Below are 25,656 nucleotides of genomic sequence, written 5' to 3' on the forward strand. Positions count from 1 at the left end.
GCTAAATGATATAAAACACAGGTTACTGAAATTCAAAATTGTTGAAAAAATTCCAACAAAGATTAATAATTGTTAAATATAAAAACTCTGTATACTTTGTTGGTATTATATTTTATATTGTTTCAAGAATTACGTGTTTTGCAAGTACAGTAACAAATTAGTATTTATTGGGGCATATTTAGTCTCTAGGACGGTTTCCAAGTATGGTCGCACTGCAAGCGTATCTCTTTTTCATATTTTCTTTTGTGTATTGTTTCTCGCTCTCGCTTGAACGGTATGGACGTGTACTGCCGCTGCGCGTGTGTGTTTTAACTTGGCTTAAGGAAAAAATACTTAATTATACAATACACATGTATTTTGTTCTATCATATGCAACAAATTATATCCAGTATACAAATGCAGTGGGTTTGACATACATACACAGCGTACGGCATGGCAGGCAAATGCTATACTAAGCAAAATACATAATTTAAATTACGTGAGTGTTTGTATGCGGTGCACGCGATAGAGCGAGCCAGCAAATCAGTGCCCAACATAGCCGCGTAGCCGTGTGAAAGAGAAGCAGAGCATCTAAATTGCTTGTGCTTCTTGTAAATGTGACGACGAAAATGGCTTAAAGAAAAAGTAAAATATTCGGAGTCGGCACGCGCGTGTGTGTGCTGTCTTTGTGTGTGTGTGTTTATGTGTTTTTGAATGTGTAGTGTATGCCTTTGTTTGCTTCGAGTTAAAAATGAAATTTATTATCAATTGAAGTATATATAATATTCAAAATATTTGATAAAAGAAAATCTGATCAACCATATGCAGCAAGAATAAAATAAGAGGCTGTATCGTCTGTTGTTCAATAAGTGCAAAGAAAATAAGAAGAAGCGCATGCCGCTCTCGTCGTTGTGTACGTGAGTGCGATCATTGTGAATGTGTGTGTATGCGTGTGCATGCATATGTGCGGGTATATGTATACAAACGCAGCAACAGCAGCTGAAAAGTGTATTATCGCAAAAAATATCTAAAACAAATAAAAAAAATCCCTTAAAAAATGCAAAATTATTTAATATTGCATATTTTTTGCAGCGCTTGCTAAATATTAATCACATAACAACGAAGTAAATATAAATAAAGTGCAAAAGTGTGGGTAACAAATACCAAAACAAACTAAGGTTTCGCCAAATGGTATTTTTGTCTTCCTCACCAACTCGGCTCGGTTGAGCCCGCCTAAAATGTCACATAACAGTAACAACGAATGGAATAAGTACTAAAGACTTTGATCAAGTATAAAAAAAATACTGAAAGACGGCGCGAGAGAGAGAGCGGATAGCAGCAGAAATAGGCAGTTAACGGTGATCGAGCGAGGGCGGAGAAAAATGTGAGTACCACCACCCAATGGAGAGCGTATAAACGGTCTCTTTTTTCTATTACATACATCTGCATATGTATGCGTATGTTATTGTGTTTCTTTTTGTATGCGACGTATCAGTAGCGATTCTTATATTTTTTGTTCATTGCCTATGCATTGCGACTTTGTAAGTTTGTGGTCGCGCCTTCTTTCCGTTTACCATGGAGCGGAAAAGTTCTTAATTTTCTTTTCTCTTCGATGTGGTTATTACTGATAGAGAGCAACAGCTGTTAATGAGCGGAAGTGGAATAGACCTTTGCTGCTGTAACTGCTTAGAAATTGATTTATTCTCTATAAATTTTGAAAGATTTTTATAAAACGATAAATATATATACATATATGTATATGTAAGATTTAAACAACAAAACATTGTGTTACGCTGTCAATCAAACGAAAAATCCAATTAAAGCTCAAAACAAAACAAGCAGCGAACTCTGAAAGACATGCACAACAAGAAAAAATAAATAAATAAAATAACTGTGCCAACTACTTGGATTTGATCACGGTACACACACATATACATACATATATACGTGCCAATTGGGCATTCTATGTATGTATATACATATGTATGTATGATGCTTGCCCGTTTGCATTCGCTTGTCAATTAAACTGCACTTCCAATTCATAGTTATTGTTGCTATTCGTTTCTATGATTTTTTCTCTTCGACAAGCCCCACACAACAGCCGCCGCCGTTGCCTTTGACTGCGGCTTAAAAGCCTTCAGTTTAATCATTTCTCTTTCCGTTTTGGTGGTCTCTGCTTTGTTGCTGCGGCTGCACAATTTCATGCCGAAAGGAAAACCCATAAAAAAAAAGCGTACAAAGCACAAAACGAAACTCCAAAGAAGCAGGCAAACAAAAAAATACAAAATTAAATACGAATAACAACAAAAGAGAAAGAGAAGAAAAAAACGTGGCAGCTAAACAAAAATAAGTTGCTCTGTTTTCTTCTCGCTGCTGTTGTTGTTTTTGTCGATGCAGCAGCGTTGGATACACACGAAAAACAGACAACGGCCTCAGTCGTCGTCAGCGGCGGCAGCAGCAGCAACTTTACTTGCGTTCGCTGCCTCAATTCTGACTCCTTCTCTTTGTGTGTTTCATGCGATTGTGTATGTGTGCATGTGGGTGTGTGTTTGTGTGATTGTGCTTGCAGCAATCGCTGTCTATGTGTTGTTTGTTGTCTGTTGTCTATTATATTGCGTTGTTTTTGTGCTGTTGCGGTCTCTGTGCGCTTCACTGCATTTACTGCAGCAACAACAAAAAAAGCAAGAAAGCTTTAGACTTCAGTTACATACATATGTAGCTAATCTATGTATGTGTTTAATGTACCGTTTGTTTGTTGATACCCTGTAAATTGAGATCAGCTAGATACTGTTTAATTTTTATTTTTAAATTACCAAAGATCGTTAAAAATAAATATAAATAATTTAGATAAGATTAAAAAAAAAAACCTAAAACAATGTTTTATTTTTAGATTTGAGTTTTGTATAATAAAAATATATTTATATATAATATAAATTATATTTTATTTCGTTAAATAAAATAGCTGTTTCTTCATTCCTATAAATATTTTTAAAACCTCTTCGATTTACAGTTTTAAAAGAATTCATGTATCTCATTGTTAACACGCTTAAAATGGTGCCATGTGCGAACGTCTCTTGTTTCTTTTGAGATAATATCTGCACATTAGAGCATTGTATCTATAGGATACAAAAATATCTTTGCTCTATATGTATCTGTGAGGCATTTTGGAGGTCTGGCCCGAACACAAATGCAAGCAACAATGCCATAATATATATGTGTATATGTATGTATATGCACCCAATATATATATACATGTACATATATGCAATGAAAATAGAAACCACAAAGTAAAAGACCAAAAACAACGAAAATCTTACAGAAATAAAATCGGAATGGTGGAACGGGAGGTCAGATCTCAGCCTGCTGCAAATTGTTGACTGTTTAGAATTGAAAGTTAAATTTAGATGCGATGCAGAAAACGAAAAACAGAACAAAAGTAGAGGGGAAAACAATGGCAACAAAAACAACAATCACAGCAATGCCATTAAAAAGGCAAAGCTCACAGATTCCTATATGTATTTGTGTGTGTCTGTGAATCTATATGTTTATGTATATATGGATGCATATATGTGTGTCTTGTGGCTATAGCTCGCAGCAGCTACTTTTAATTTTATTTCATTTTCTATGTACGACGCGAGTGTCTTTCTATGTATGTATGAATGAATATAAGTGTGTTTGCGTTTGTCTCTTTTTTGTTAATTGTTTGTATTGCTTCTTTTTTTTTGACAGTTGAATGAACTCACAGCAAAAGCAGCTGTTAAAAAAAAATAAAGACGCGATAGGCAAACCAGCATATACATAAGTAAATAATAACGGTGTTAAAGTTAAACAGCTTGAAAGTTATTCAAGAGTGAGTTAGTGAATGAATCAGAAAGATAGATGGAGATAGGCTAACGAAGAAGAAGAGAAACAACAAAACAACAAATAGGTAAAATTAGTTGCTTTCAAATAAGTGCAGTTATACAGTTAAACAAAATTGCTGATTGTAGAAGAGGTAAATATTGTGAGGGTTCCTTACTGTCGGATACTTGGTATTTTTAGAGAATTACAAATAAGATTTATATTAAATACTGAGTAAACTTATATGCTTTGGGCAGTAATACAAAAATACCAAAATAAATATTAAATTATGTTATGGTTAGAGTATTTTAAAATCATTCTTCTAAAACAGTATTTAATACTGAATTAATACAGTTGTAGCCGGTGGCATGCGCTTCAATTGATATGAAATACTTTTGACCTAGTTCTCTCTTTCCCTTTTCTCTGCTACTCTACTTTATTGCCATATTTGTTATTTAAGTTCTCTTTAATAGGCTTCTTTTACGATAATCTCTGCTGATTTCATTTTATACTGCTGTCAATTACTGTCTATGCTCTGCTTTAATCGCACGCAAATTGAACGCGTTTTTTCTCAGCTTTAAGTCGTTTGATATTTTTCGGTCGTTTCTCACGTTCGCCATTTGACAGTTGGCAATGGATGAATAGCATCTGATATATCACACCTGCCAAAACGGGCTCTCAATTTGAGACTTTTGCAAATGTTGCGCTCCAGTTTTTCACGTTAAAAACCACTTTTCATTTTGGGCTTTGCTGCTTTTTCTACTTTGGCAGCAGCTGCGACGCTAAGCAAAGGAAATCATATACCTCAAGAGAGCGAGAGAGAGGGATGGATAGAGAGAGAGAGAGGGGATAGAGAGAGATAGAGAGAGGACATGTGCTTGAAAGAGAGCCAAGACAAACTGGCGACGCTGTCAGTCAGGCAGCAGTTTTTGGGAAATAGCGGCGCGCTGTTAGGATCTTGACTGAAACAAACTGTAAAAAAAACAAAAGTGAAAAAGGAAAAACTAATAAAGTTGCCTTTTGCTGTTTCGTTTTCGGTGTTTGCCTTTGCCACGATTTTCCGTTGCAAATTTATACTCTGTATCAGAAAAGGGTTTGCTCAGCAAATATTGGCTATGAACACATACATACATATATATATTTATGTATTTATATGTTCTCATACAAATTCAGCAAGATTTAATGAAACAAGCACTTAATGCTTGGACTAGTAGCTCTGCATAGGGTTCAGAGTATCTTTTAGTCAAGCGTTCCCGACTTGAGCTGTCTAATTTTATTTATGAACTAATCTGAACATATAAACAATCTATTTAATGTATTAAATCAAACATTGACTTAGTATCTCATTATTTCTAGAGTCACCTCACTAATTTTCATCCCTGTTCACATGAATTTAATGGGGGGTCTTCGCTTAAGTAAGTTCTCTTATCATTTGACTTGCTGTCAAACTACGTTTTCTGTGGAACTTTTTGGCGTACTTTGTGGAAAGTATGAAGGAAAAAATAAATAATGTATAGAAATTTCTTTGTTGAGCCCGCATAAAAGCTAAAGTCAAGTCAAAAGGTATCCAATGGATACACACAACTAGCTGCCATATGAGATACGGATACTGGGTAAAGTTGGCAGGCTACTTAGCTTGGCCCAGTCAACCGTTATAACTAGCGTTAGAGCTGCCCAAGTGTGTGTGTGTATCTTTGAAATACTGTATGTATATACAACATGCATGCATAAAATGCCGTAAACATAAACACCATCTAAATAGGCGACATGCTGGCCCCCCTCTCCACCCTCCCCTCTGTATAGCTCCCTTATCATTACTCGTAACAGCTTAAATGCTTTTTACATGGCAACAGAACAGAAAATCGATGACAATTTACCATGCGTCTGTCACTGTTCATAGCTGTATATGTGATGTGTGCGTGTGTGTGTGAGTCTGTGTGGGTATTTTATACGCTTCCATACATACATACTTACTTCATGCATTATGTATTTGATGTACATGCGCAAAATTCCCACATCCCATAGAGTGCAGATGGAAAAGACTTTGGCAGAGACTGTATTATTATTTTTCTTTTTTTGTTCTTTTTTTTTTTGTTCCTTCTCGTAGACAAAACAAAACAACGATTTGAAAAAAAGGACGGCAAACAAGAAAAACAGAGTGGAAGAGGAGGAGCAGAAGCTTAGCCACCCACAAGGTTTGCTGTGCTGCCTACGCTGAGTCTCTTTTTCGCCAAGCGCGCGCTCTCTCTCTCGCTCATGCTCTCTGTTTTCTTTTTTCTTGCCTCCCACTCAACACTCTCGCTCTCTGCCCCTGCCTCTGCCCGACGTTGCTGCTGCTGCTGCATTATTTTCATTTTCAACTTTTTATTCTGCTTCTTGACTAATGCTGCTGGCAGCCCGCCTCCTGTTCCTCCGGCACACAGGCGACCTCATTCGCTGAGGAATGGCGTCGCTTCCACACTGACTCTTCTTCTTCTTCTTCTGGGGCTGCTGCTGCTTCTGCTTCTTCCATAGCCACGCTTAGCAGCCCGTGTCGCTTAAGGCCGCAGCTGGCAACGCACATTTTGATAACATTTGTGATAAAAATAATGCGGCAACAACGCACCAAACAGCACGAGGCACAAGCCAGGCGCAGGGCGGGGCGGGGTGGGGCAGGGCTGGGGAAGGAGAACGTGCCAGGTCAGTGGGTGGAATGGAGCAGACAAGACGCTGGCCCAGGCTTTTGTCTGCGTATATATGTTTGTGTGTGTGCGCTGTAACTAGTTTTTTTTGCGTTCGTTTTTACTTTGGCATTCTTGGCTTTTGCAGCGTTGCCAATTTTCACTTCGGCTAAGCTGTTTGAAAGCTAGGCAACTCAGGCTATTGCCCTCTCTTTCTCTATGTCACTCTATTGCTCTTGCAAACAACGTCAATAATTTCATTCATTCAGCCTGAAGATGAACACATTCGAAGCTCCAACCCCGCCCACTTTGCCGCATCTCTTTCGTCTTGAAAAGCTTTTTGCCTTAATTTAAGTTAAGGCATCAACTTTAATTCTATTTGATAATCACAAAAGTTTCGGCTCTGTTTATCTAATTGGAATTGTAATTGTGTCAACTAAATTGTGTTTGGCTAACGAGTCACTTGTGAAATTTACCGTTTAGTTTGACACTTGACACAGATGCTGAGAAACTTTATGAATTGATAAAGATTTTTGCTTAAAGCGTAAATATGTGAGCGAAATGTTTTATATATAATGAAATTGCTGATAAAATGTAAATTTTAAAGATAATTCTTTCAATTTGGAAGACTGCTTAATTTATAAGTTATGAATCTGTCATTTTTATTTTTATTTTATACATATTTTATTTACATACATATGTATATGTTTACATGTATATATGGAAATCGCTGTGAATATGTGGTAGTACTAACCGTCAGGTACTTAACATACTGTTAATAACAGTCTTTAAATTTATAGTTTTATAACCAGCAGCAGAAAACACAAATCCATATTGAAAAGGAAATAAACAGTTAAAACTTGACTTAAAGAAAGAAAATGGGTGTATAATAATTTGGCTTCACATTTTATCTATTTTCTTGTCAACTAAAATATTTTACTGTATTTAAATTACATATTCATTGTTAAAAATTAAATTTTATTATACAATTGTTCCATGGTATCATATTCATAACATAATTTCCAAATTTGCCCTAAGTAAAATCAGTTTAAAGGCCAAAGCTCTAACGGCTTGTTTATTGAATTAAGTTAAAGACTCCGTCACAGCATTTAAATGAGCTACAAAGCAATCCGGCCACGCCCCAATGGGGTGTCGCATTACCAATGCGCCCGGTTCGCTTTGAAGCTAAAGCAAACTTTTCACAATTCACATTAAATTAATGCGCTCCAGCAAGGCAAAAAATCATGCAGCCACAACTACAGCAGCTACAACAAGAACAACAACAATAACAATGTTTGCAACAAACACGAAAAGGACCCCAAGCGCAATTGCACAGAGGAGCCGGCGACGCCCCAGTCGAGTTTCGGTTCGAGTTTCGTCCTTGCTGTTAAATTGAAGTGCAGACGCCATTTCTATTACTCCGCACATTAAATTATACCACGCGCTGTTGCCAAACGCGATATCCAGCCAATATGTCCAGTCGCCCGCTCAACCCCCAAGGCCCAGAAGCCAACCTTTCGAACCGAAAATAAAATCATGACTCGCACAAAGGGCAACTACGAGAAGAAGCCAGAGCTGCGCCCAAAACGAGGCGCGGCAGCCAAGGCACATAACGGAGCCCGCTGCCCTTATATATATATTTATATAAACAGATATATACACATATATATATATTTGTCTATATATGTATATACGTGTATGTATATATATTAAAGACGATTTCTCCAGTTAGAACATTTTTCGCCAGGCACCGCCCCAAAAGTTTCTGCAAGTAGCACATTTTAGGACCACCAGGGGGAGGTAGGTGCCTGATTATTTTTCATGCTTTCCCATTTCATTTTACTGCCTGGCACACACACAAACATACACAAAACACACACACAGTAAAACTTTCACAATACGCCTCTCTGCCTATAGAGGGTTGCTGCTTTTGAGCGATGTCATCGTCTCCACCCGCTCCGGTACAAAAAAGAAGGAAAATAAAGCGAAAAGAAGGAGCAGCAGCAGCAGCCGCCGCCTCACGTGCGCCTGAAGTTGACGCTCGCTCGTTGTTGTTATTGCTGCCTGCTCACAGTGGCTTGCTTACTACTTGCTCACTCTCTCTCTCTCTCTCTGTCTCTCCCACATCAAATGGCTGCCTGCCGCCCAACACATTGTCTGCCCTTGATTTTATCGATTTTCGCTCTCGCCGCATGCGGCGCTTTTTGCTCTCTGCCTGTTTTTTTCGTCTTCTCTCTCTCTCTCTCTTCCATAGCAAAATGGCACTCACATAAAAGCGCGCGCTCTTGTGTTTTATGCTAAGCTCTACTAGTTGTGTGTGTGTGTGTTGGCTCCATTGTTGTATATGGCATATACATACATATATATATGTATATGTATGTATATGCACGTATTCCGGCCGGTCGTTCGTACATAATGTGCTTTGGGTTTTGCACATGTTTTTTATGTGCTGGCTGCTGTCGCCGAGGCTGCGTTGTTATTTCTGGCATTTAACCTAACGACCACCCAACCACCCACCACTCACTTAAATTGCTTGTGGGTGTGTGTGTATATGTATATTTACAGTTTGCGTGTGGCGCGCTTTAATCTTTTGCCGACCAATTTTCATACAATTTAAATTTCGCCGTTATGTGAACATGAACCAGTCTGACTCTTATTTCATGTCCCTTGCGTCAATTTTTGTTGCATTTAAGCTTTCAATTTTTAACACAACTCTCGGCTCGATTCGACTCGTCTCGCTTTAACTGACCCGAACTCACCCACCCCTGTAACACCCCTGCAACACCACCCTGTTTTGTTGATGTTGTGCGAGGTCGTCTTTTGGAATTTTCAATTAAAGCTAAGTTCTCTGCTCGACCACAATTTGCTGTATTTCGAATGAACGAGGTAAATTACTAAATTCTTTGAAGTGTTTGCAAATAATTGGAGCATCAATTATTTACACTAGCCATAATTAATGATTTGCCTTGGTTATTTGGGCTTTGAGTCTTCGAGTATAAACTAAGCAATTTCCCACTTATACATTCTGCTTAAAGGATCCATCCAATTGCAGTAAGTTCTAAAGGAATAAATGAGCAAACGCAAATTATTTGAATTGGAAAATAGGTAATTTAGGCATTAAATGGTGATTGGGGAATAATGGGTTTGTAATACTGGATATAGCTAATGGAAAACTAAGTAAATAGCACGAATAAATTAAATAAGACTGAGAGGCCGGAATTCCATTCCCATATTTACATACATAAATTTAATCAGCTGTGATTATAAATAGTTGTAAACTAAATATAAAAATAATATTAAGCCTAGTCATATATTGCTATAAATTTAGATATTGAAATAGAGGTAAGTTAAGTTTGTTTTGCCAAATATTTCATGCTCAATAGGTCTACGGATTTACTATTATTCAAATTTAGTATTATTTTTCTCATATCCCAACTAATTCTATTTCTAGAAACACAAAATTTCCAATATTTTTCTTATTTTTTTGTTGTTTACAATTCATTTCGAATTTAAAAGTGATATTGTACTGCTTTACATCCGAAAATTTATGTTTATTTCAATGATTTGCATAGTGCATCATTACTATTTTAAGCCCTCAGTTACTGCAAGAAATTTTGCCAATTGTTTATTTTCTCTGCTTTTACTTCAATCTATATCCATATAATTCAAAGAACTTTTCTTAATCAATTCAAGAAATTCGATCAGATACTAGATAAGCCGAAGTGTCCAGAGCAATTATAAATGCAACGCGAAAGGGGAAGTTAACTGCAGCCAGAGGGGGGAACCATTAACACCGTTAAGTTGTAAACAAGCAACTCGATGAGCAAGAAGCAGGAGTTACTTGCAGTTCGTGGTTAACCCGTGACTCTGTGCTGCGTTTTTTTGCTTTATGGCATTTCGGGGTGTGGCTGGGGCAGCCTTGTCTCGTGCGAAAAACAAAATGAAGAGTAATAAACAGTCGTCGCGTGCTCAGACGTCATGAATTTAACAGCCGACAATGCCTGGCAGCCCGAGAAGTGGCCGTAAATCCGCCCTATTTAAGGGGAAGCAAAGAGCGATGGGAAAGGGCAGCGACCTTCCGCTCTCCACTCTCCTCACTCATGCGAGATGCAAGCATAGCTAAAATGTCCTTAAACTTTTAGCACTCAGTTTAGCAATACAAATAACGTTTTTTTGTGTGTTTTATTACTGTGTTGTTCACTATTCGTCTCTCTGTGGCGCTCGCTTCATTCATTTATTCATTCAATTCACATTCTGCGCTGCTGACAAGCCCTTTTTTCGCGCAGCGACTTTTATTTATGCGATAAAAATAAAGCGATAATAAATGGTGGGCAACAAGCGCCAAGTTATTGCACTCGTTCTCTCTCTCACTCTCTCTCCCCTCGTGCGCTCTGCAACAGCTGTTTGGCTCTGGCTTAAGAAAGTTGCACCGAAAGTTCAATTGCCTCGCTCTGGCCTCGACATGGACTGCGCTGCCCACATTTGCATTATTTATGTACATCTTAGCAGTAAGTGACGGGGACTGCGACTGCGACATCGGCGTTTTTTTTTCAGCTTGCTTCATTTCCATTTTTCATGTGTTGTTGCGTAATTTCCGTTGCTAAAAGTTTTAAAGCAACTGTAAAATCGTAACCTAGAGGGCGAGAACGAGAGCCAGAGAGAGAAAGAGAGAGATCGGGATAAGTAGATACATATGTATATATACAAGTGACACTGGGAGAGTGGTAAATGTGTCTTGTTATAGGTCAGGTCCACTAGAAAATGGCCATACCTCATATAAAATGTTAAGGAAAATAGTACATAGTTTTAAACTTATTAATTGTTATGAAAAAATATATAAAATATAAATTTGAAAGTTAAAGTAATTTAAAGAAAATCAGGGGTTTTCCAATTACTAGTATAAATGGTCAATTTTGAGAAATACATATGAAGCTTATCTTATCTTTAGTTAAACAAAATTAATACAAAGGCTTCGATTGTTTTTGATTTTGTTAATACTTTAAAAATGATATATACTCTATTATGACTGCAATTAATTGGCGCAGCCTATAATAAACCCTATTGTAAATCATAAGAAATACAATTCCCGTTTTAAAAATTATTCAAGTGAGTCAAGCTTGACTCAACCTTACTCTATCATTAGGTAGATGCAAGCGTTAATTACTAACTTTCCCAGTACAACAACAACAATATAATTTACAAGTAATTTTTCATTGTAGTCAACAAAAGTTTCCCATTGCACAGTTTTCTATTTGTTAATATACTATAAATAGATTTTTCTTAAATCCCAATATTTAATAGAAACTCATTTGGAATTTTCTAAAATTCGCATAAATAAATAAAATCTATATAGTACTTCCTAACTCGATAACAGTAAAAGGCGAATTTTTACATTTACATTTTAAATGTATTCAATGCATTATAGAGAGCCATACGCAGATATAATGAACAAAACGAACTAAATTTTTAAGGGATCCCGCAAAATAATTTTTAGATTTTTCGTTATTGATAAATATTGTTAATTATATTAAGAATTCCCAAGAAGTGCAATATATTTAATAACTCTCACTTCCGTAAAAGATAATAAAAATTGCACTTGGAACCCAATTAATCTATTATCAGTAAATAAGCAATTCAATATAATTGCGATAAAAATTAAAAAAAAAAAAAAAAAAAAAAAACAAAAACAAAAACTAAAATATTGCTACAAAGAATCATTCGTTTTGTTATTTGTTTATGTTTAAGACATCTGTATTTATGGGAATACGAATAATTGAATCAATTCTGCCGCATACAGCCGTTGGAAAACTATAGGAACCGCAACAACAAATATTAATATCGTGGCACACTCACACACACACACACACACGCAGATAAATAGGTACACTTGTGTGCGTGTATAAATAAAATCTGTGCCAAATAAACTTTGCATGTTTATAGCGAATTTCTGCAATGCCATTTTGTTGACAGTTTTGTTGTTGTTGCGTTTTATGTCTCATTTACGTACGGGCTGACCTGCTTTTAACGGACCTCTGCATGATTCATAAAGCGGTACCAAGTTCAGGTGAAAAGAAATTAGCAAATAAAATGGCAATAAAATGCATTAATATGCATATATATGTATGTGTATATGTATTATGTATGTATGTATGCCTATTTGCATGCGTGCCAGCTGCATTAAGTGGAATTCTAAGAAACGAGAAATGCCAAAAGCAAGAGAACCAAGTGACAAGTGAAAAAGCAACAGTTGTTTTTGTTGTTGTGTTTGTGAGCTGTTGTTGGTTTATAAATACACCGGCTTGCAACGGTAAATTGTAAGTGACGATTACAACATACATATGTATATACATACACACACACACATCCACACACATGCTCGCTTGCTCATGTATACGCAAATAGATGGCAATGTGATTATGAAGGCGTGCAAGCGAGACAGCAATGAAGGAAGCGAAAATGGTAGCTTTGCACTTTAATTGAAATGCTCTGGCCAGCAAAAGACAAACAAATAAAAGAAAACCAAACAAGAGAAACACAAGCAATAACAAATTCAAGTAGAGCGACTGTGGGTATGTGTGTGTGTGTGTATGTTTGTCTGCCAGACAGGTTGCGTTATTTGAAAGTTCCGAAGAGCGGGCAAAGTGTGGAAGAGAAAGAGAGAGAGAGCGCGTGAGCGAGAGCGAGAAAAGTCGAAACTCGAAATTATTAAATTGCAGACGGTTACCCGCGTATATATTAATGTGTATGTGTTTAAGTGTGCGTGGCTGTGTTGTTGTGTGTATGTGTGTGTGTGTGTTAGACAGAGCGGGAGTATGTGGAAAGTGAGCGAAAGAGTCACGCACACCAGCAAACGAGGGAACAACAGACAAAAGCTAAAAACGTCTGGCTGAGTCCGCGCGCGCAGTCGTCGAACGAGTTGAAGTGGAGTTGCTGGGGGAAAAAAAAGACCACAAAATGAAGAAGAAGAGCGTCATACAAAAACGTGAGCGCAAGTATCTCTATGTGTGCAGAGGTGTGTCTGTATGTATGTATGTATGTTTATTTGTGTGTGTGATAAAGGTCGTTGGCCATGCGGCAACGTTGAAGCAAAAACAACAACACGTTGGCAGAGAATAAACGCGACGGCGACGTATTTAGCCTAAGGGCATAAAATGTGTTGCAGGTTTCTGTTGGCCAACAACGCTGGTCTTATTGTAGACTCCGGCTACAAGTTTATTTAAACACACCAACACATATACACTGGGATTTATATATTTCTGTGTATATGTCTATACTTATGTATCTATACATAATACAAGCACATGTGTCTATATATAGGCGTCCTCAGCAGTTTTTAGTTGCATTTAAAAAGGCTGAAACACGTTTTGTGCACAGCCCGCGTCAAATAAATAGACAAAACGAACAAAGTTGAGGGCAAATGTGGGCGGTTGTGCATGCATGTGGGCTCTCTCTGTGCGAGTGAATGTGAGTGTGAGTGCTGATGCTGTTTTGTTGCTTTTGTTGTCTTTAAGGCCGTTATCATGCACCGCCTGCTGTCAGTCAATGCAACAACTTTAGTGGGCTTTAATATTTACAAAGTGACAGCGAGTCAACGAGTTCAGCTTAACACCTACGAGCCCAATAAATTTACATCAAATTAAAGTGCTGAAACCTTTTAAGGTGCCTAAATGGATATGCAGATATTAAATGAAATGTATTTCAGTTCTATAAAACTTCAGATTGAAAGTGTTTAATGGAGGGAATGCATTTAAGAACATTTAAGCTGAAATGAAACCCTAGAGTATAACAGATTGGTAAATGAGAATTGCACAAACATGCTTTTAAGAGACCTCATAATTATTTCTATTTTATCTTCGCTCCACACACAGTTGTACATATAGATATGTCTGTATATAAATATATATCTACAAACATTCATACATATATTTTACATAGCATCAATTTACTCCCATTAAAATGTTTTTCAACAATCAATTCCGATCTTTACAATTACCGAAACACACACTACATACAAATATGCGCCTATAACAAATTTCAAGGTTGTTTTTCAGTTCAATCAGTCAGTAAATAAAAAAGTGTGTATATACATTCACATATACGAGATAGTACACCTGGAGTAAAAGCACTAGGAATTCAGGTATCATAATAGATGCATATTTTATATTACTTGAGTGCATCATCTATTATAACATCATATTCTATTAATACCAAGATCCAATTAGTGAGAACTACCAAGAGTCTAATAAAACAAATTTATTATGTGGATGTTTTGGCATAGAAACTTGTTTGGAGCTTTTCTGTCTTTAAAGATGATATCATGCTAAATTTAAAAAAAAAATGAAAAAATACTTTAAGTAATTAACTTAATTTTTTTTAGTTTAGCAGTTTCAGCTTCAAGTCTAAAATCGCATTATAAAAAAAGCTAAATTTGTTGTAAAATAATTAAATATTTGATAATTTAAAAATTTGACCTTTCGCTTGAGCCAATACGCATCATTTTTGTAATATATGATCGTACAATCGTGCTAATACATACATAAAAAATAACATTATTAAATACAAATGTGTTCATACAAAAGTATTTTTTGAAAAACCTTCTAGTTGTTGTTTTATTGCATAACTAAATAATAATCTAATACCCCTGAGATGATAACTACAGCTAGAACTAGTTGTAGTGTACACACACACACACACACACACAACATGTGTGTATCGTCACTTCCTTATTTAACGTGACACTTTAAGAAATTGCATTGAAATTGAGAAGACAGCGTTTATTGCATACTCGTTCTCTTTCGCTCGCTGCCTCTCTCTCTCTCTCTCTGGCTTGCCAATCTAAGTGAAAATGAACACCTGCGCGTTGTTGTTGTTCGGGCGGTTTGCTTCCTTTTCTCTCTCTCTCTCTCTCTCTCTCTCTCTCTCTTTATATTTTGTTTGTTGTGGCGTACGTGCTTGTGCACTTCACTCAGTCAATGCAGTTATGCAGCTATTACGTCGTCTATGCTATTCACACAATCCCACTCTCACATACACACACACACACACAGACACACACTTATAGATACGCACTGGCGAACACCTGTCAAATGCATACGCTTGCACAGTAGAGCGTCAATCGCTCTAATGCCTTTCAGCCATCTCGCTTGCACAGAGGGGCCTTCATTAGTAGCAATGGCAGCAACAGCAGCAGCAGCAGCTGCTGCTTATGTTTCATTTTCACATTGTTCCCGTTCGTCTGCCGCTTCTTCTAATGTTGCTGTGTCACGTTCTTCATATAAAAATGTTTGAAATTCTGATTGGATATTATTAACATAGTACGCACATACATACCTACATATGTCGATGTGTATGCGTGTGTGCTTATATGTATGCATTGTTTGTTGTCTGCAGCGTTGCCAACTGTCTACAATTAGTGGCCTGTGCGTCGTTGCCATATTTCACGGGCTTACTCACGCAATAGCTTCAATTGAAACAGGTTTTAAGCTGAGAGTGCGAGTGAGATGGAGCAGCGATCATGATCCATGATCGTCATGATATCTCTGCTTTTTTTTTTTTTTTGTCTTTCGTATTTTACGTTTTGGCTTTTATTGTGTTTCACTTGTTGTTGTCTCTGGAAGCGGCTTGAAATTCTTTGTTAAATATGTTCACTGACCTTTGTCGAAATTTCCAGTTCTTATTTGTATTGGTTTTTTTTTTTTTTTTTTAAATATACTATATACATTTGTTTCTTTTGAGTGTCGTGTTTATTTTTGCTTAATAATTCACCATGAAAGCAACTGTGAATAAGAAAAAAACGTGTGCGGCACGCAAATGACCTTCAACTTGATTTTTAATTAAGTTCAGTTCAATGAACTTAAATTGGAACTGTCAACGACTCGTCCCAGAAACTTTCATGTGTGCGTGTCTACGCGTGTGTGCGTGTGTGTGTGCTTCAATTTCATATTTCCATTTTTATATCGTTCTTTTAATATACAAAATTTGTTGCTTTTGCTTTTACACAATGGTTTTTACCATAAAAAATAAATATAAAATTTCAATTCGTTGTGCTGCATTTGATGAGGGCATCTATTTTTAGCATTTCAATATGTATTTATATACACATATGTATATGCATATGTTTTATTTATGATGACTCGACGTGATATTCATTTTAATTGGTAAAATTGAAAGAAAAACAGTTGTGGGTTAGTGCAATGCAACGTTGTCACATTTCACTGAACTACAGATATTGATTTTGTATTACCTTAAAGCTTTTCGTTTTTATTTTCCATACTAAAAAAGTTATTATATAAGATTCTCTAACATTGATTTTAATGACTATAAGCAGCTATAAACAGAATTGGAAAAGGACAAATTTAAAAACCTAATTTAAAAAAAAAAAAAAAAAAAAAAAGATTATCTTAAATAGCTTGTTTAGATAGGTCTTCATTTATGAACATTAAATATTTAATGGGTGCACCCGGGTGTCTAAATTTGACTGGTAATAGTAATAGTAATAATAATAGTTCGAACCATTCTAACTATGCTCTCGTGGGTGGATCGTAACAAAGTTAGATAAGCCCCGGACTACTAATGACGGATTTCCTAATCTCATTTTAGATTAAGATGAGTATGTGGGTATTCAATATTCAGTTAATTGCTTTCGCATTTAAAGTAAATTCTATTTCCAACAGATCTATAATATCGAACTGAAATATTGTAACATTTCTACTACATAAACTATTGCAATAGGGCCAAGTCATATTTCTACGTGAGTCTAGCGCATTTCTTAGTATGTAGCGCTCTAAAACTTTTACCGCCACCGCAAAGTATATGCATTTTGACATATAGCCTGGCGACGTTGCCACATTTCATCTCTTATCAACCTTTCCCATGACTTAAAGCTTTCGTTGTTGGATTTTCTTTATCTATAATAACTCATCTCGGCTACGCAGCTTCCAGCTGATGTGTGAACGAGCGTCTCTACCAGCCATAATTTATGCAATTTAATCGCCTTTCTCAACCTACTGTGCTTATACTTTTTTTTATATATCTCAAGTTTCGTACTTTATCGCTGTTCACTGCACATAAATTTTAGTGAGTTTTTTTTTTTTCCTTTTACTCTTTCTTTTCCATCTCGCACAGACAACAAATTTTTTCAATTTACATTTTAACCATATTTTATCCGCCCTCTTTGCTCGTCACTCTGGTATTCCAGCAACGTATCCAACGACTTTTGTTGTTGCCAACAGTTTCAAGTGCGCGACGGCACGCCCCTCCCCATCTGCCGCCCACTCGGCCAACTGGCTGGCGTCCAACAGCGTTAGACAGATTTTTATTACCAGCTACCATTGCCACTTACCCGGAAATGCTTGTCGCACCCTTGCCACCCAAATGAGCACACACACACACACACATAAATATATATAGCTCACACACACACAGAGCCAAGCAAACTCTGGCAACCCTCTTGGGCTAAGCTGAATTTCGCCTTCATGGGTGTTATTATTATTCAGGTTTTTACGTCCATTCGCCCGCCCACCGCCTGGCAACCCTTGTGGCAGGTTCTTTTCATACACACCAAAAATTGTTGCATGTCAAGTCACCCGCACAGCCCACCCCACCATACCCTGTCATATTGTGCATAGTTTTTCTCATATCAATTTCAAAAGCAAATAGTTTGGCCAACCCTGGTAGGGCGCACAAAAAGCAGAAATCCTTTGCCAGGAAGGATGTTTCAATTTCTATTTTGTTTTATTCTTCTCTTCCTGTTTTTATCGGTCTTTTGTGCTCTATGTAACGTGTCGCAGTGTGTGTATGTGTGTGTGCAAATGACATAAACCTCCCCAATTCCCCAGCTCTTCAAGGGCTCACGCTTCTGCTTAGAAAACCAAATACAGCTGTGAAAATTGGCAACGTCGCACATTGCTGCCAGCTATTCTATTGGATTCGGGATTTTGTCTTTGTTATCGTTGCTAGCCTTTTGATTCGCTGTTCTTCCAGCTAGCTCTCATTCCCTACCTACTCAGTAAATTAGAAGGACTTGTTATTTATTTAAGGCTCTTTGCGATTTCTTTTAACTAAGCTCCGAATTGTACTGAGCATTTGTTGTTGTTGTTGTTGTTTTTATTCGTGTTCTTATTCATTGTTCATTGCTCATTGTTGTGCTGGCCATGTTTCTGATATGTTTTCTCAAATACATTCGGCAAGCTGATTGTGTTTATTGTCTGGTCGCGTTACGTGACTATTGGAAACGTGCTAAAGCGAATTCTACAGTGAACTCTGAATAAATATTACCAGACAATGCTATAATAATGTTGCGAACGGAGCAAGCTAAGTAGTAGATGATTTGTTTGGTAATAATATAGAGTTGGAGAAAAGAGAATTGAATCTAAAATGTAAAAAAAATAGTCATAGAAGAATAATAATAGAATAATTATAAAGTAAAATAAAAAAAAAAAAAAAAGTATTAAATTATTAATTAATATCAAAGAATATATTTCCAAATGAAAGTAATTATTATGATTTATGTAGTCTAACAAAATTGTATGGAATACAAAATAGAATTTATGGAATAAATAATAAATAAATAGCATTTAGAAAACTATAAACTTACATCAAACGTATTCACTAATGGCTAAAAATCTTTCCTAATTTAAAAGGTAATTATTTTTTTACTTTTCACTTTTTTCACATTGTTGCTACTCTTCGATATTCAAGAGGAATTGAAAGCCGCAAGCGTTGCTTTTTTACTTATTGACCTATTTTCCATGTTCTTAACACGTTTTATTCAATGCATTGGCTGGCGGCGCTGTTGCCACATTTCACAGGCAAAGCTTTAAAGTGGCGAACATTTTAAAGAGCTTGGCAAGTGTGCTTCTATGCTTGTAAGTATGTATGTACATATATGGATGTGTGCATGTGCATCTTATGTATGTGTGTATGTGCTGTGCTGGAAAGTAAATATGCTTTATGTACATACAATTATGCAAATTTACATAAACATAACCTACTAACTAAGCACGCTATTGAAACAAACGCAGCCCCGTTAACAGTAATCGTCCCGCTCTACCTCTGTGCCGCTCTCCCTCTCTCTCTCTCGCTCTCTCTCTCTCTCACTCGCACGCTCTTCAAACACACCCACACGCGCACTCACATAGAGCAAAAATAGTTGACCTCATTTTTTAGGATTGTGCACAATTTTACTGCAACTTTTTTTCCACATTCACTAGGGCGCCGCCTGGCGGGCGTTTGTTGTCGCTTCCAGTGCGCTTTGCTTTCTCTCCTCCTCCATCTTCTCTTTTCTCCTTCGCTCATTGGTCTATTTGCTGCCTGCACATTCGAGCTGCGCTCATTTTGCATGCATGCATTTGGCAACTCTGTCGCTGTTCCGCTGACGTTGCTGGCGATGGCTTCAAGGCGGGAAAGTGAGAGAAGGTGGGCTGTGCTGTGAGTGGATAGTTATGGGGGCGGCAGGGGGGATTCGGTAGGGTCAGGGGACGTTGTGTCCTACATTTTGGGCTTTGTTTTGTTTTGAGCCTTCATAAAATGCAGGCAGGTGGCGTTGAAAGCGTTTGCATTGCTTTTCAAAAAGCCGTCATTGAGGGAATGTACTTTCTCAGATAGTTGCTGTTGCTGCTGCTGTTGTTGTTGTTGTCGTTGTCGTTGTCGTTTCTGTTGCCACATTTCATTCACAATAACAAACAGAGGATTTTTTCCATTTGACTGCTCTCTGTTGCTTTTCATATTTATTCCACGTCCTTGTGCTAAAAACAACAGCGACGACAACGCCGAGCATGCAGAAAAAGAGGTTGAAAATGCTGCAGAAATCGATAAAGCAATTAATGCAAAAAGTGGCTGGCAACCCAACCCCCACAGCAGAGGCGGAGGCAGAGCACAGCTCAGCACATCTGCAACCCTACGGACAAAAATAAACACACATACACACCCACCCACAAGAGCACAACCCAACCCAACCCAACGCAACCTAAACCCAGTCCACACCGAGCGCGCGTTTTGTATTCCTTTTATTTCTTTTTTCCTTCGTCTTTTTTCTTCCACCCACTGCTCTCTGCACTGCTCTGTTTGTTTGTATATGTATATATTCTTTTTTTGCTCTGTCGTGTTTATTACTTGTTGTTTTTGCTGCAGCAACCCTCGTTTGTCGACAGCGACGCTCGTTGCGTTGCCAGGCAGGCGGAATTTCGTTGGGTGGGCCACGCGCCGACTATGCGAGAGAAAAGGAAAGCAATACCACGGGAGACGCTAAAGCGCGCACTTTACTTTAATGAAAATTTACTGTGTGTGTGTGTGCGTATATGTATGTGTGTTTGGGGCGACTTTAATGTGTTTAATTTCATATACTTTTTCACTTAACATTGTGCCTAACAAGTGATATTACAGTGAAGTTATATGGGAAACATGGACATAAATGAATGTAAATTGAGAGAGCCAGTTTATTAAAAATCATAAAAAATACATAAAACATACATATATTATTATCTATATATAGTAATACATATATATACATATAAGTATGTGTGTGCTGATACCAAGAAATGTGGGCTTTTTGAATTTTAAAGCTATATCTAACCATAAAAATAATGAGATTTTTGATATTTAGCTTATTAGCTTATATTAAAATACATTTGATTTTCAAATTTGCATTTTTAAGTAGAAAAAAAAAGTAGCGCAAATACAATATATTTCAATTAAAATTTTGTTTGGATAAGTAATTAAACAAGTTTTTAAATTAAACTAAATTACTTTTCAAATAAATAATACTTTTAAAAGCAAATGGAACAAATGTGAAAAATTCGTACTCACAAACGAAATCTTAACTTTAAAAATAAAATAATAATTGGCCAACTGTATTGCGTATTTGATTTAGTACACATAATATAACTGATATTTTGCTTTTCTATTTTATAAATATTTATTAACTCCTCTGCTTCATCGAAAATGTGCAAAGCATATGGAAAACTTTCATCTGCCATAAATTGCAATTTTGTGAAATAATCTTCTCGTCTCACAGCATATGAAAGGATTTTGTGAAATTTTCTCTAGCTGTAATCCCTTTTTTGCTTTCGTCCTATTCGCTCTGGTCTTAGTCGCCTGGCATCTAACAATATTGATTAACTTTTTGCTGGATTTTAACAGCAAAATCCCTGCCAACATTCATCCAATGAAATCTGTCAGAACTGTTCAAACTATAAGCAGACATAAGACCCCTCCTCGCATTTTCTCGCATTGTTTTTGTCGCAAATGACAACAAACATTTTCCGAGATCCGACATAAAAGCCAATATTAAAAAAGTTTGCCTTTGGTGTTTTGGGCACAATTTACTGATACGGAATGCACTCTCTCTCTCTCTTTCTGTGTGGTCAAGAGCCATAAACAAAATTGGCTCACCTGGCCAAAAACTTGACGAAAGTTCTTGCAGAAATTCTAATAAATGCATAGCCAATATCTCTTACCAAATATGGGTTTGTTTAAATGAAAACATAGAAAATGCTGAAAATGCACATTTACATAATCTGAAACAGAATTTATAATTTATCTATGAATTTGAAGTAAACTCGAAAAAGTTTATAGTGCAAGCAGAAATAGAAATAAAAATCTTATTTGAAGCTGAGATCTGCTTGACAGGGATACTCTATTACACACTTACATACGTGTGTATATATTTAGGTATACATATGCATTTATATAGTCTCTAAGACTTGGCTCCTCCTCAAGTGAGCCTATCCATAAGCACACACACACACACGTGTACTCTGTCAACATTTTATGCCTTTTGCTTAGCAAGTTTTCAACAACTTTTTGCATATTTCGAGCCACCCAGGCACCCAGCCTAACAACGCGCCACCCACATGCCACGCCACATTATTGTATACATATTTTATAAGTTTGGCTGGGCCCAGTTGTGCCTCCGTTAGAAGAGCCCTCTGGCATTAGTTTAGTTATTTCTCTTCATCATCATCATCATCATCATCATCATTATTCTCATCATCATTATCATTTGTCCAACATTTTGCTATTCCTTTTTGACTTTGCTCGTTTTTGTTCGCATTTTCCACATTTTTCCCACGTTCGCTTAATGTATATATGTGTGTCTGTGTATGTGTATGAGTGAGGGGTTGGAGCTCTTGTGGAATCTCAACCCTCAAAGTAAATAAAATCTGTTTAAAGCAAGCAGCAAGTCTTTTGCCTTAAATAACGCTCAAGAGCTGTTCCATTCCATTCGTTCCACTTCATTCCTTTCCACTCTTGCACTTTAATAACGCATTTCAAGTCGTTGCCTTAGGCCACTGCTTAAAGCTGTTTGTGTTTCTTATTATTTACCAAGCTGCAGACATGGAGCTTCTTAAGGTCTCTCAACATTCTTTGAGCTATATTTAAGTATGCAAAACTTTGTACTTCTGTCGCCAGTGCATTGTGGGCATGCCAACTGTTTATATACCATTAAAAGGTCTTTACTGTGCAATTTTTCTAAAAGTGTTTTCATAGCAGAATACTGAAGAAAATAAACTTGATTGTGGAAAAGTTTGTGAACTTCGAAAAAGAGATTTTTATAAATATTCTAGATATTTGGTTTATATGTATCATCTATAGATAAAAGAATATTTGGAAAAACTAATGTGGACTGACTATTCAAAAAAAAAAAAAAAAAAAAAAAAAATATATATATATATATATATATATATATATAAATAAATAAATAAAATAAAAAAAAAATATAAAAAAAATATTTAAGGCCATCAAGAATGCAAATCCAAAATCTAAATAAAAAAAAAAAATAAATAAATAAATAAAATAATTAAACAAATAAATAAAATAGTCAGGTGGATCGTTTTCTTTTCTTGAATATATATTATTATCTATATATTATAAATCAATATAATTTAATAATATTATATTAATATAATATTAAAATGTTTTATTTGTCAGAGCGAAGAGATCAACTTAACTGAAAATCAACAAACCTTAACTTTAATAGCAAATTTGCACATGTTTATCTTCAGCTACAATTTTCATTGAGTACACCCTTAAATAGAAATGAAAGAGAAATAAATACATGCATTAACAACAGCATAGGCACATAAATACATGGCTCTGGATACATATGTACATATATAATTACAATGTAATCTTCGCTCGGCCAAGTCTGCTGTCATTTATTGCACATGTTGTTGGCCTAAAATTTTGCTGTCAAAGCTTGGCCAAAATGGTTTTGGCCGTCCGTCTGTTGGCCACGTGCCCCGTTATACAACTTGTTGCCTGCTGTGCCTATGTTTAACCGTCCTGCAGTCACTTGATAAGTTCCCCTTTGTGCAGCATGCAACGTGCACCGTGCACCGTGCAACGGCAAGCGGCAGCTGTTTTTGGGGTAACTGAAACCGCAAGCCTAAAGCACAACTGGAATCCTTCGGCAACCAGAAATTATAGGTACACAAGCTGCATTAATGGCGCAGCATATGAACTAGAATATGCGAAAATGGTCGACTAGCTGATTCTCTATAATAGTTAAAATTCGATCAGATTTAGTTAATACATTTATATGTCATATATATTTATCATATTATTGTAATATTGATATCCATTGATCAGATTAAACAGACCAGTAAAATGAAACTGCAATATGTAGAGTAGGTCAACCACGCTTTAAAAGAAACTGTTGCACGTCTTATATAACTTATTTACAAGTCCTATGTGCAGGGTATATTACGTAGAAATTACCCTGTATGGCACGTACCAAACTCGACTGCTACTGCACTTTACGCTCTTAAATATACAAACATATGTATAAATATCTTCTACCCTCACACACTTGTTATTGTTCTCTCTCTTTCTTTCTCTCTCTCTCTCTTTCTTTCTTGCGATCAGCGGCGCAGGTGTTTGACTTGTTGCAAGCTGTTCGAAATTAAATAAAAAAAATAATAAATACAACTTCCAATTGTGGTTGGCAGACATATGTTTTAGTTTTTGTTATATTTATTTATTTTTATTTTTCTTGTATATATTTGAATCTATGTACGTATACATATCTAAAGCTTTCAAGCGTAACTAGGTCAAATTCTTATCTTATCAGAGTTTTTGTTTGTTGAGCGATTCTGATTAGAGTCCGCCTCAAACATTTGACGGCCTTAAATTCTCACTGCTTTATAGAGGAAGTGTAACAGTTTAATATGGAACAAGCCAAGCAAATCTGTATAGCAATTTCAGATAGCTAAGAAAGCAAGACTATTATACCCTGATTTTCCATTTTTTATATTTTAAATAAATTATAAATATATATATTCTCTTTAAAATCTCTTATCTGTAAGAAATAATCAATGCTCTTGCTCATTGGTTCATTATTCAGAAAATGCGTTAAGTCTGAGCACACAGACAACACACACATATGCACGTATGTGTGCATGTTTATGCGCCCATTATTGATTATCAATATTGAGCGCATGACCTCAATGATAACACGGAATGCCACATAGTTGCAACAATAACAAGAAAACAATGTGACTGAAGCTTTACACAATTTTCTTCTTAATGCCAGGAATATATACATGCACACATGCACTCTCACAATCACATGCATATACATAAATGCATACATTAAATTATATTTATATATTTTTGCAAAACACGAAAATAAATCAAATCTTTGGAAAGCTCAGTTTGCAGCTGTTTTTTTGTTTTTTGTTTTTTTTTTTTACTTCTTAATAATTCCATGCATATTTTTACAAACATTTCATGGGAATTCCTTAATAAAAAGAAAACAGAAAAAGGCAATTGTTTCATTAGCAAGAATTCATTTTCTATTGTTGTTGTAAATATTTTGTTCTCTTCTCCTAAGGCAAGTATTTATTTACGGAATGTTTGACCCCAAAAGGAAAGACCTTGCGCGAATAACCTAAACAGAAATACGTATAGTTAAAGTATTTATTTTATTTTTTTTTTGTGTGTAACAATTAGAAGCAGAACAACAATTAGAGCCGACAAGAAGAAACAACAGCAATAAAAGTCAAACAAATTAACGCGAAATCAAAGCGTAAACTAATTTAACCTTCAGTCATGCTATCACAACAAACACGTGACCATGAATATATTGTTGTATATACATATATATATATACAACATATGTATGTGTGTGGGCATGTATGTATGCAAATGTGTGTAGAACTAAATAATAAAATGAAAA

At 36.2% G+C, this 25,656-nt stretch overlaps 1 protein-coding gene across 1 annotated transcript in view; it reads left to right on the forward strand.

Moving 5' to 3' along the window:
- The first annotated feature begins 248 nt into the window (after positions 1-248).
- LOC6573472 (histone-lysine N-methyltransferase, H3 lysine-79 specific) overlaps positions 249-25,656 on the forward strand; it is a 42,997-nt gene continuing 17,589 nt past the window's right edge. The window contains exons 1-2 of the mRNA XM_032729537.2: positions 249-478; positions 1,072-1,363. The gene's annotated coding sequence lies outside the window, so the exon portion shown is untranslated. The remainder of the gene's footprint in view (positions 479-1,071; positions 1,364-25,656) is intronic.

Source organism: Drosophila mojavensis, unplaced genomic scaffold (genome assembly GCF_018153725.1).
Source record: "Drosophila mojavensis isolate 15081-1352.22 unplaced genomic scaffold, ASM1815372v1 contig_16, whole genome shotgun sequence".
Taxonomy (NCBI): Eukaryota; Metazoa; Arthropoda; class Insecta; order Diptera; family Drosophilidae; genus Drosophila; species Drosophila mojavensis.